Source organism: Herpailurus yagouaroundi, unplaced genomic scaffold, assembly GCF_014898765.1.
Source record: "Herpailurus yagouaroundi ecotype Mexico unplaced genomic scaffold, PumYag 77, whole genome shotgun sequence".
Lineage (NCBI taxonomy): Eukaryota > Metazoa > Chordata > Mammalia > Carnivora > Felidae > Herpailurus > Herpailurus yagouaroundi.
This window is the reverse complement of record NW_024412388.1, coordinates 24648392-24661979: the sequence shown is the minus strand read 5'-3', so window position 1 is coordinate 24661979 and position 13588 is coordinate 24648392. Positions and strand designations below refer to the sequence as shown.

Here is a 13588-nt window from a genome sequence, read left to right as displayed (position 1 = left end):
GAAGGATGAGATTTGGGACATAAAAACCATATGAAGTTCAAATTTTAGATTCATCAAGTTTCATCAGAACGTAGACACACTTACTTGTTTGCATATTGTCTACTGCTGCTTCCTTGCTCTAAGGGCATAACTGAGTCGCTGCAACAGACACCATATGTCCCACAAAGCCCAAAATATTTACTATCTGGCCCTTCACAGAAGAAGTTTGCCAGCCTCTGTTGGAAGCCACAGCGATTTTGAGGTTGGTTGTTACTGGAGCAAAAATGACTAATGTAGTCGAAATGAGTTTAAGGAGAGGGAAGGGAGTAGCTTCAGAGAAGGGAGTGCCAGGCACCACCAAACTGCTCTGGATCCTTCCCATTTGCTGTCACTGTGGACCGGCAGCCCTTCTGAGCTTTTACCTTTCAACTCCTTAGCAGAAGCAGCATTGGGATAAGGTATCCTCTTAGCTTGTAATTCCTTAGCCTTGAGTATTTGGAAGAGAGGCTGGCAGAGAGAATGCTCACGTGCTGTAGTCAATTCACCCCCATCTTTAATCCCCCAGCAGGAGTTGGCAGCGCCCCCATATTAGTCTTTCAGTACTGACAGCCTGGGTTTTTGCTCTCTGCACTGCAGCCTGAACCTGTTGGAAATATTTTAATTTCTTTGGGCCCTACTCAAAGTTGTCAATCCTTTGGATTACTTGGTAGGTGGATCAGAGCAGTTGGAGAAGGTAGAGGGGAACATATGCATTCTGCTATATTTTCCTAAATGGAAGAGAAAGAGTTGGGGTAAGAGCCAGGAATTTTGTGTACCCCACAGCCTATTTTATCTATGCTATAGACAGTAAGGAGCAAGCATTACCAATGTTCCATTTTTGGATGCAGCAACTATAAATTACGGATGCTTTGTTACACCCTTGAACTAGGGGAGGGGTGTTGCAGCAAAAACCTGGCTCAGGTATGGAATTGTTGTGAATATGAATATTATCTGTGGTGGGTGTCTTGATGCAAACTAGGTTGAAAATCTCTGGCCTGGAACTCTAAATGCAAACTACTTAAAGTGGCTCACGATGTCTTTCATGTTCCTTACCATTCTCTCCTGCCTCCTGTTCCCCAGCTTCAGGAAGCTACCAGTATGTAATGTGCTTCCTCTTGCCTCTGGACATGCTTTCTCCCCTCCATCTGGATTATGCTACTCTGTACCTTCATTTTCCTGGAAAAGTATTTTCCTTCAAGATTCAGTTCAGACATCATCCATCCTGTGAAGCCTTATGATATATCCCATGAGGTGGGTCTTCCTTCCTCTCTGCTTCTGCATGGCCCTAACAAGCATGTCCATCATTGTTCTTATGTAATGTTTTCATAGCTTTTCCTTTGTCCATTTCTTTCAACTACTGAAAGAAGGTACTGTATCTTATCTTACTATGATCATCTTCATGTGTGTGGCCTGATATCAGCTGGTATCAATCAATGTCTCATCAGGAGACAGAAAGCACACCATGAATTTAAGCATGGAAACTTTAATATAGAGAATTCTATTTTTTTTGAGAGAGAGTGAGAGAGTGGAGGAGAGAGGCAGAGGGAGAGAGAGAATCACAAGCAGGCTCCATGCCCGGTGTGGAGCCTGACACAGGGCTTGATCTCACAACTGTGAGATCATGACCTGAGCCGAAATCAAGAGTCAGACGCTTAACTGACTGAGCCAACCAGGCACCCCACTATAAAGAATTATTAATTGGGGAAAGGTATATATATATTTATTTACACACAAAAAAATTTTTTTATTTACTTATATAAAGAGATTTATTATAAGGAATTGGCTTACATGATTATGAAGGTTGTCAAGTCCAAATCTGCACTGCAGGTCAGAAGGTTCAAGACCCTGGGGCTCCTGGGTGGCTCGGTCAGTTAAGCGACCTACTCTTGATTTTGACCCAGGTCATAATCTTGCAGTTCGTGGGTTCGAGCCCCATGTTGGACTCTGTGCTGATGGTGCAGAGCCTGCTTTGGATTCTCTCTCTCTCCTCCCCCCCCCACCTGTCTCAAAAATAAATAAGCCTAAAAAAAAAGAAGAAGGAGGAGGAGCAGGAGGAGGTTTGAGACCTAGAAGAGCCAATGTTCCATTTCCAGTTCAAAGGCAGTCTGCTGGTAAAATCCCTGTTACTCAGAAAGGCCAGTCTTTTTGTTCTTCAACTGATTGGATAAGCCCCACCTACATTATGGAGGGTAATCTGCTTTACCCAAAGTTCACCAATTTAAATGTTACTCTCATCAAAAACTACCCTCTAAATTGATTCAACACATAAAATTAACTATCACAGGTGATTATCTACTAAAAGGGTAAAAGAGAACTTCAAAGAAAACAGGAATAACTAGTGGCAAAACAACAGACAAACAAAAAACAAGAGCGGGCTAGCAAGGAACAAAATTACAAGACCCTCCCGTCTCTCCTGCCAAGAAGGAGATTTAGATGACTGATGATTTCTCTGCAGCTCACTGGATGATAAAGTTCACTGAGGTGCCACAGGCCTGAACTGGAGGGTCAGAGACCACCCACCTACAGGCCAGTATAACTTGCTGTAATGTGAGTGAGCACCACTCCCCTGGTTTAGGATCAAGAACAAAGATAAACCAGAGCCAGAGCCCCTGCCTCTGCTATTGCAGTGTCTCTCCAGTGCCCTCTATTAACAAGGACTAACATTGTTCCAGCTAACAAAGAAGACATGCTTACAGGGTCCTTCTCTTTTCACCAAAAAAGGGCAAAGAAGGGTAGATTTAGACAATAATGTGATAAATTGCTACATTTAAGGAACAAATGTGTGTTTTCCTTTTTAATTTTTTTAACGTTTATTCATTTTTGAGAGAGAGAGACAGACAGAGCATGAGCGGGGGAGGGGCCGAGAGAGAGGGAGACACAGAATTCGAAGCAGGCTCCAGGCTCTGAGCTGACGGCACAGAGCCCCACATGAGGCTTGAACCCACAACCATGAAATCATGACCTGAGCTGAAGTCAGACGCTTAACTGACTGAGTCACCCAGGAGCCCCCAAATGAATGTTTTCATCACCAAGAACTGTAACTAAGTAGGAGGATCATGTGTTATCTGAGATAATCAAATGAGAAAAACTTACCAAAATTTAATAAGGAGGGGTGTGGGGCTTAGGGGAAATAGGCTGTTAAGACTCCTGGTGACCAGGGAGATCAGAGACTAACAGAGAGCTAAGAGGACAAGATGGGCCTATTCCTGTGATGTTTTACTAACTCTTTAACAAATGTGATTATGTTACCCTTATCCCAGAAGTAGAAACCCGTACTTCGTATGCTTATTATTCCAGTGACCATAAATCCATACCCATGCCACAATTCAGAATACATCATCACAATGAACTATTTTCCCAGTTTTGAATTTATTTCCCTAAGACTATTTACAAAGGAAATAAAAATTAAATCTCACTTTGTTTCATTTAATGTATTAGTCCACCTAAAATAATATCTTATTTAAACTTATTGGTTCAGGTAATATTAAGCTAGCATTTCCCTTTTTTATGTTTATTTATTTATTTTGAGAGAGGGAGCATGAGTGAATGAGCGGGGAAGGGCAGAGAGAGACTGAGATGGGGGGGGGGGGGGGCTCGATCTCAGGAACCGTGAGATCATGACCTGAGCCGAAATCAAGAGTCGGTGGCTTAATTGGCTGAGCCACCCAGACGCCCCTAGGCTAACATTTCCATAATTCATTCTGTTTATCTCCCTACTATATTTGGCTACAAAATATTACACAAAGACTGTCACATTTTGATTTTGTTGTTTTTTTTTTTTAATTACACAAGCAATTTGTGAATGCAGTCTTGTAAAAGATTTAAGCAATGCAGAAGTATACATGGCTAAAAGTGAAAGTCTTCGCTTACCAAGATCGGTTGTGCTGGATCCCAATTATGCATTTCCCCAGATGTGCTCAGTGGTCTTTTCTCTCACCGTTATTGAAGGCCCCTGAAACGATTGCCTGGTAGTAAGTACATTCCTCTAGTCGGCAGGGAGGAGGCCTGTCACGCTCCTAAGGCAGAGGAGAAATTGCCTTGGTGCTCTACTGGTTTATCCTGGAGGGCTTACCATGGGGACTACTCCTGGCCCACCATGTTGCTCACAGGCATGACCCATTCTTGCCTTGGGCCTCAGAATCACCTTTGGGGCTTATCTGTTGCTGCTAAGACACAATATTCCATACAACCTACTCAACACCCATGCTTGCAGACTGGCTGGCCAGGCTGGTTCCAAAAATGTGGGGAGAGTTGATGCCTTTGGGGGTGAATGCTTTGTCTAGTGAAATACAGCAATGAGCATATAAATTCTTCTCCCTTCCTCCCCACCATGGACAGTTGAAAGATACAGTAGGTTTATACAGCATCTCTGATGACCTCTCTTGAGACCAAATAATCACTGGTGCTTGCTATAAAGCTGGGCCAGCTCAGTGATACCTCTACATCTTTATTGTCTCCCTTCCCTGCCTTACTGTCTTTTGCCCCTCACTCCTGCTTCCCTAGAACTGCACTATCCCCGAAAGTGTTAGCACATAAGCTTTTGCCCTAGGCTTTGCTTTCTAGGGAACCAAGTTAAGATTCCAACCCTCTCATTCTACTTCCTTCCCCAAAGGTCACCATTGTTAATAGTTGAATATGTATCCTCTATTAATTTACTCACAGAAGTGAAGTTTTTGTTTTGCTTAGTTGTTTTACGTGCATATCATACTATACATTTCCTCTGAGGCTTGTTTTTTAACAATATGTTTTGGATATCTCTAATATTAGTATACACGTATTCAATCTCATTTTTTCCAAATGTTATAAACATTTTCAATCATACAACAAAGTTGGAAGAACTTTACAGTGAATGCCTGTGTACTCATGACCTAGACCCTACCATTAACATTTTCTTAGACTTGCTTTATTTCATATCTGTCCATCCCTCACTTCCTTCACCCATTCATTTTCCTTTTTGATGGATCCAAAGTAAATTGCAGACATCAGTACACTTTCCCCTAAAAAAAGCATCATACATATAATTAATTAGCATTTAAGGTTTGCATACACATTTTCATTCAAGGTAAAATATATGTACAATGAGATGTACAAATCTTAAAGTCTACTTTTGCTGAGATTTTAAGATTTCATACATTTGTGTAATCAAACCCTCTGTGAAGACATAGAACATTATCATCACCCCAGCAAGTTCCCTCTTGCTCCCTTCCAGGTCAATCCCTGACCCTAATCTTCTATAGGCAGATAAGAAGAAATAAAATTTCTTCCAATTTTATTCCATAAAAGTTTAGTTTTACCTGTTGTAAAATTTCATATAAGTGGAATTATAAAACATGTGTTATTTTGTGTAAGGGTTGTTTCATTTGGCATAATGTTTTTGAGATTCACCCATATTGTTACATGTAGTAGTGATTCCTTTGTATCATTGAATGCTATTCCACTACATGAATATAGAAGAGTTTATATATTTGTTCTCCTATTGATGGGCCCTTGATCTGTCTCCAGGTTGTGGCTATTATGAATATGCACATTTTTGTATATCTTTTTATGTACATAACTTTTTTTTATCTCAGTTTTTTGTTGTTGTTGTTGTTTTGTGTTTATTCTTGAGACAAAGAGAATGAGCAGAGGAGGAGCAGAGAGAGAGGGAGACACAGAATCCAAAGCAGGCTCCAGGCTCTGAGCTGTCAGCCCAGAAGAGCCTGACACAGGGCTTGAACCCATGACCCGTGAGATCCTGACCTGAGCCGAAGTCGGATGCTTAACTGACGGAGCCACCCAGGTGCCCCTGCACATAAGTTTTTTGATGTTTGAAATTCAAATAACTTTTATTTAAATTGAAAACAATTCTTTTTAAAAAATATTTATTCTGAGAGGGGCCCCTGGGTGGCTCAGTTGGTTAAGCGACCAACTTCGGCTCAGGTCATGATCTCGCAGTTTGTGAGTTTGAGCCCCACATCGGGCTCTGTGCTGACAGCTCAGAGCCTGGAGCCTACTTCAGATTCTGTCTTTCCCCCTCTCTCTACCCCTCCCCTGCTCATGCTCTGTGTCTCTCTGTCTCTCAATAATAAATAAACGTTAAAAAAATTTTTTTACAAATATTTATTCTGAGAGAGAGGAGAGGGAGAGCAGACACACATGTGAGTGGGGGAGAAGCAGATAGAATCCTAAGTAGGCTCTGTGCTGTCTGCACAGAGCCCCACACAGGGCTGGATCTCACGAACCCTGAGATCATGACCTGAGCTGAAATCAAGAGTTGGATACTTAACCGACTGAGCCACCCAGGTGACCCTAAATTGGAAAAAAAATTCTTAAAACTGCATTTAGAGTCAAAACCCTTTTGCTATGAAAATCATGAGTATTTCTAGGTAAGACAGAAATATCTCTAGGTTAACAAGATCAGATTTGACTTTGGACTTTGGACTGTTCTTTAAACAGATTATAAGGAATGGAGGAAAAATAGAGTATTTACAGAAAATATCTACATATGCGCTCAGCAGTACAAATTTGGTGACAGAAGAGACTTAAGTACATGTTGGCATCTAAGAAGTAATTTGCAAAGTGCTTAATTTCATTTTCTTAGATTTTAAGAATGCCTAAGATCCTTCTCCATCCTTGATCTTGGGAGCCAAATAGTACTTTAAATGTCCCATATCAGCAATTTTACATTCTACACCAAGGGATACATCTGCAGACATACTGGGTGTCACTGTAGGAGAGAGTGGAATGGCTTTGTAAAGAAGTTCAGGTACCAGTGCAAAAAGAAGTTAGCCAAACTAGCTCATTCGTCTCTATGGTAACAGCTTCCTCCTCTTTATCGACATTACTTGTGTGTGAAAACTTAGTATTTCTACCTCCTAGTACTCCATCTTTTGCACAGGAAATTACGACAGCATCTCCAATATGACTGAGATCTCCCTATATACGTGCACATTCACCAGAAGGCATATTTACTACACAGCTATACTCCTGTTCTAGAATTCCAAGTTGTTCAACACCTAAAGCCATTACCTTCGTTTCAGAATCTGAAACCTTTTCTTTTCTTTTTTAATTTTTTTAATGTCTGTTTATTTTTGAGAGAGAAAGAGAGAGACAGACTGTGAGCCAGGGAGGGGCAGAGAGAGAGGGAGATACAGAATCCGAAGCAGGCTCCAGGCTCTCAGTGTCAGCACAGAGCCTGACGCGGGGCTGGAACTCACCAACCATGAGATCACGACCTGAGCTAAAGTCAGACGCCCAACCAGCTGAACCACCCAGGCACCCCTGAAACCTTTTCTTGATTTGGAGTTTCAAATACTAGTGCCAGGGTGTCCGCATGATCTTCAGCTCTTAGTGAAATGATGTCTTCATTGCCGGCACATTTTAGTAATTTGGACATGCTGGTGAGGTTCATGTCCATGGTCAAGTTGCGGTGGCAGCGACACATGTGGAAGCCCACAGGCAGGGTGAGCTGCATCAGGGAGACGTGGGAGGAATCTGTGCTCGGCAGGTTTACACCGCTCCTCCTTCTGTCCCAGGGGGCCTCCTTAATGAGATCCTTAAGCACCCCCAGCACCTTCTGCAGGATGGAGCCCTGAACCAGGCACTCCTGGAACATGGTGGCAGAGTCTCAAGGACACAGCTACGGGCAGAGGTAAGGGAGGAAGTCATAGCAGGCTTTGTCGTCACGGGATAGGAGTGAGCTGGCAGACACAGGAACGAAAACCTGAGACCCAGGAAGATCACTGCACATAAATTCCTATTTCTCTTTGAGTAGATACCTAAGAACAGAATTGCTGGTTCATGGGGTAGGTGTATGTTTAGTTTCATAAGCAAATACCACACTATTTTCCAAAGTGGCTGTACCATTTTACACTTCCACAAACAACGTACAGAGTGCCCATTACTACCCATTCTTGTGAACACTTAGTATTGTCAGTTTTATTCCTGTTAGGCATTGTGGTGGGTGTGTAGTGGCATGTCATTGTGGTGATCCCATTGTTTTTTACTTTTTTAGTGTTTATTTTTGAGAGAAACAGAGAGTGCGCAGGGGAGGGGCAGAGAGAGAGAGGGAGACACAGAATCCGAAGCAGGCTCCAGGCTCGGAGCTGTCAGCACAGAGCCCAATGTGGGCCCGAACTCATGAGCTGTGAGATCAGGACCTGAATGGAAGCCAGAGGCTTAACCAACTGAGCCACACAGACATTCCCCTCCCCGCCTTTTTTTGGTCTCATTGTTTTTAAGTGCTGCATAGTATTTCATGGTATATGTACACCATAACTTTATTGCCCATTCCCCTAACAAAGGTCATTAAAGTTGTTTCCAATTTTTCCTGATACAAACAATGATGCACCGACAGGTATCCGCTCATATGTCCAATTTGCAATGTGTCCACTTGGCTGGGCTGAATTATACTTCCCAGAATGTGCTTTCTTCTGTTTCCTTTAGAGCGGGCCATAGGGGAGATATGGGGGGATATTTGGAGGGCGGAAGGAAAGCAGTTGCCATTTTCTAGTTCATATACATAGTTGCTGATCTGCTGACTTACCTCCTTGGAGGTGAAGCAGCAGCTGGACTTGAACTTCTCAACCTTCCCCTGGGTCCTCCATCAGCTTCTGCAACCCCTGAGCCAAGCGCTTGTGTTTTGCTCTGTGACAAAGGGCCCCAGCTTCTGCAGGACACCTACATCAGCAAGACTGGAAGCAGTGAAAAGCTGGCGTGGGTTCCAGCCCATCTCCATGGGGTGCTAGCTCTTCCTTGCGGTTCAGCCTGCTTCTGATCTCCCCGTTTACATCCATCTCCCTTCCCCATGGCTTTCCCACATTCCTCTAAAAGAGATTTCCTGGAATAAGAGGTGCTAGGTCAAAGGGTGTGCATATTTAAATTGCTAACATAGTGACAAATTGCCCTCGAAAAAATTACCAATTTGCACTCTCATAAATAGTGCATGAGGGTGCTCATTTTCCTGCAACTTCATCAGAACTGGATATTATGAATCATTTTAATTGTGGCCAATCTGGTTGGTTAGAAAAATAATAACCATCTATGGTTTTGATTTGTATCCCTGTTTACCAGTGAGGCTGAACATCTTTGCATATGCCATTGGGTGTTTTATTTATTTCTTCTTCTATAAGTTCCCCCACAGCCTTTTATTTTTTATTGAGATATTTGGGCTTCTTTTAAGGAGTTCTTTATGTGTTTTTGATATTCATCTTTTCTCTTTTCTTTGCCAAATATGTGACTCCATTCATTCTTATCTTTTAACTTTGTTTATAATATCTTTCACTCTACAAAAGATTTAATTTGATGTAGTGAAACCTATCCATCCTTTTCTTTTATGGTCTCTGGGTTTTATGCTCTTCCTTAGAAAAGACTTCCTCACATCAAGATTATAAAATATCACCCTTTATTTTCCTTTAATACTTTCATAGCTATCTCATTATGTTTGGAATTTTAATTCATCTACATTTTATTTTAATGTGTAGGGTCTAATTTTTTCCCAATAAGTTATCCAGTTGTCCCAATGATGTTTATACAATAAATCATCTTTACCTTCTGGGTTTAAAAAAAAAAAACTTTTATCATACATTAAACTTACATACAGTCAAGAGTCTTTTTCTGGTTATGGTATTCTGTTCCGTTCATCTATTATCCACTGATGTGCTAATACCATACTGCTTTTAATGACTATAGCTTTGTATTATACTTTACAGCGTTAATTTTATTTGATTTTTTTTTTTGAGAGAGAGAGAGAGGGTGCAAGTGATCAAGGGGCAGAGAGAGAGAGGGAAAGAGAAAGAATCCCATGAGGGACAAAAAGGGAGAAAGAGAGAATCCTAAGAGGGCCAGAGAGAGAGACAGAGGGAGACAGAGGGAGAGAGAGAGAGAGAAGTGGAGCTCACCGGAAGTGGGGTTCATGTTTTTGTTTATGTTTTTGTTTTTTTGTTTTATCTGAAGCAGGGCTCGTGCTCACCCAAAGCAAGGCTTGAGCTCACCCAAAGCGGGGCTTGAATTCATGAACTGTGAGATCATAATCTGAGCTGAAGTCAGATGCTTAACCAATTGAGCCACCCAGGCTCCCTACAGCATTAATTTTAAATGGAATAATCTTTTTATTAAGGCTTAATAAGGTACATTTCTTTCTCTGCCCATTTTGGCACTCGTTGTTACACTGAAATTAAAATCTATAATTTCAGCGGCGCCTGGTTGGCTCAGCGGTGCCTTGGTTAAGCGTCATGATCTCACGGTCTGTGAGATTGAGCCCCGCATCCGGCTCCACGCTGGCAGCATGGATTCTCTCTCTCTGTCTCTCTCAATAAATAAATAAATAAACATTTTTTAAAAATTATGATTTCAGCAAAGTAACCTTGTACAAAAGCACCCAGAAAATGTTTACTATTGTCATTACTTCTTTGCATCAATCGTCTTTGGTTTATTGCCAGAATTGCGTGTTTTCCTACCAGTCTACAGTGAATGGACTTAGGACTAAAGTCCCTTATGGGTTGGGTTTTCTAGGAAGCAGATGCTGAGACAAAATTGGGAACATAAAAGAATTGGTGGGGAGTAACGCCTGGGAAGGAAAGGAAGCAGAAGCAGAGCCTCCAGAGCGGTCATTGCCCGGTGGAGGAGTCCCGTGTTTTGGCCAGGCTTCTGGAAAGCTGAAGCGGTTGAAGGCACTAACAATCAGAGGCTGTCAGCCAGTTCTTTCATGAAGGGGGACCTCTGTAGCACATCTCTCCCTGTCTGACATCACCTTTCTCAGCTCCAAGGTGGTGAGCTTGGGAGGCCTTGTAGTCATTCAACAAACATTGAGTAGGCACCGCCTATGTACCAGGCACTAAGCTAGATACTTAGTGCTACAGAGATGACGAATATTTTCAGTGAGCTCTTTTTCTCAAATGAATCTCATTCCCTGCAGAGACAGCTCACCATCCAGCAAAAGAAAAGCTAGCGCTACATGTGGAGTATTTTTTAAATTCATGAACTTTTATCCATCCATAATATAAGATGAAATATGCTAAGTGCAAAACATTCAAAAGCTCTAGAACCTAGCACCAGATCTGGCAAATAGCAGGCATTGAACAAGTATTGTTGACTGAAAGCCTGTGAGAATTCAGAGGAGGAGAAACTCATTTTTTTTTTTTTTCTGGGGAGCAGGTGTTTGTCACCTATCAACCAGCCAACAATACAATGTTTAAAAATAAGTTACAATTGGGGCACCTGGGTGGCTCATTCAGTTGGGCATTCACTCTCAGTCTCAAGCTCAGGTCATGATCTTAGGATCATGAGTTCAAGCCCTGTGTTGGGCTCTGTGCTGGGCGTAAAGCCTACTTAAACAAATAGGTAAAAATAAAAATAAGCTAAAATCGATTTGCTGCCGCAAAGATTCAATAAAACTCAGGAAGTAGACAAAGATTGCGTTTTTAATAAAGTCCTCCCATTCTCCTGCCTCCTCCAAGCCCACCCACCCTTAATTTTCTTCTCTTCCTCCTAATCATCATTGAAGCTCCTTCCCTAACTCAGGGTGTCAGTCTCACTATTTCACTCTAACACTTCACAGTGATTTAAGAATGATTTTTAGAGGTGCCTGGATGGCTCGGTCCGTTATGTGTCTGACTCTTGATTTTCGCTCAGGTCATGATCTCATGGTTTGTGAGTTCGAGCGCCATGTCTGGCTGTGTGTTGACAGTGCAGAGCCTGCTTGGGATTCTCTCTCTCCCTCTCTCTCTCGTGCCCCTCACCTGCTCATGCACACGCACTCTCTCTCAAAATAAATAAATTTTTAAAAAAAGGATGACTTTTAAATTTCTTCAAATTTATCTGCACTTGAAAACAGGAGGTGTTCAAACACAAATCATTCTGTGACTGGTGAAGAGGGATGGAATCAGCACCCTTGCCAACCACTGGCACTGTCACCAACACCACCTCCTCCCTCTTGCGGAAATGTCCTTTCTTCCTTAGAAGTGAGAAACAGAGTATGTGCAATTAGCCTTACATTCTCCTCTTATTGCCCTTCCCCACTGGGGGCTCGAGACAGCTGGCTTCTGTGTACATTGTTGGACGGGTGGCTCAGCCCTCAGAGGATTGGTAGATGAGGTTGCTCACCCAAGGACAAGGCCCCCTGGATTCCACTGTAGGACAATTGTTTCTTTAAAGTGGTACATGCAGGGGTTTCCAAGGGAGGTGGCTGCTGGTGAGTTTTCACCAGGGAATGAGTCTGGTGGGAATGTATCCACATTTTAATATTAGCATAGAGACAAAGCAATCTCACCTCCGTGGTCGCTCTCCCAGTGATCTCCACTGAAGTGCCCCTCCCCGCCCCCCCCAAGACTCAGCTGGCTGAGGCTGAGTAGGCATGGGGACTCATGGCAAGGCCCACCCTGTGCTGACTTCCACAGTGACCTCTTGAAGGAAAAAGGAGAGAGAGACTGACTGCCTCAGAGGTTGTGCAGGAAAGGCTGGCTTCCCCACAGCACCGTGCTTTGGCACTTAGCAAACTGTAGTCGAGTCCTTTTTTAATTTGTCTGTCCTTCCCACCAGACCGCAAGATACTTGGGGGCAGGGCTGTATGTCTTTCACCCAGTATCTCCAGCACGGAGAGGGACTCAGTAAACATTGGAAGAAAGAAGAGCGTTGAGGGCCCACCATGCAGAAAAATAAGGCATGGTTCCTGCCCTCATGGAGCAGGGATTTGGGGGACAGACAGTCCATTGGGACTGGGCTGTAAAGGAGAAGTGAGTCTTCACCAGGGTGGAGAAGTGTATATATGGGTGTGTGGAGTGAGGAAGAGATAAGCGAGCAGAAGAAAACGTAAGCAAATGCAACATGAAAGGGAATGGCATTTTCAGGGAGTATTCCAGAAGATGCAAGTGAGAGGGCAAGGTCACTTTGAAGATGATGCCAGTTTGGCTGCATCAGCAAGACTATGACTCCCTTGAGTTAATATTTATAACTTTATGTTTACCTTTTCACTATGATTGTTTTAAGATTTTTTAAAAGTCTGACCATTTCAAGCAGCGTATGCTACTTGGTGGAAATATTCTACTATTTATTTGATGATTGCTGCTTGAGGGTGGAAACACTACCCTTACTTTTTTTTTCAGATCATGCTGTAGGGGCACCTGGTTGGCTCAGTCAGTGGAGCATGCGACTCTTGACCTTGGCGTTGTGAGTTCGAGCCCCATGTTGGGTGCAGAGATTACTTAAAAATAAAGTCTTCATAAAAAAAAAAAAAAGATCATGATCTAGACCCATGCTGTCTGATTATGGTGGTCTCGAGCCACATGTGGCTGCTGAGCGCTTGAAATGTGGCTGGTCCAAACTAACGTGGCTTGTATGTTGCAACACATACCAAATCCCTGAGCCTTAGTACAAAAAATGTAAAATATCTTATTAAGAATTTCTTATATTGATTACATATTGAGATTATATTTTTAGCCCATTGAGTTAAATAAAATGGTAAACTAATAATATTAAGTTTAATATTGATAATATCTAATCATTTTTAAATTAGTCTGCTAGAAATTTAAAATTTTTATTTTTTAATTAACATAGAATAAAATTCACTCTTTCTGGTGTACTGTTCCATGAGTTT

The 13588-nt window shown here is 42.3% G+C and overlaps 1 pseudogene; it reads right to left on the bottom strand.

The window, feature by feature from the left end:
• Positions 1-6605: 6605 nt before the first annotated feature.
• On the bottom strand, positions 6606-7659 carry LOC121025522 (proliferating cell nuclear antigen-like; annotated as a pseudogene).
• Between the last annotated feature and the right edge of the window lie 5929 nt (positions 7660-13588).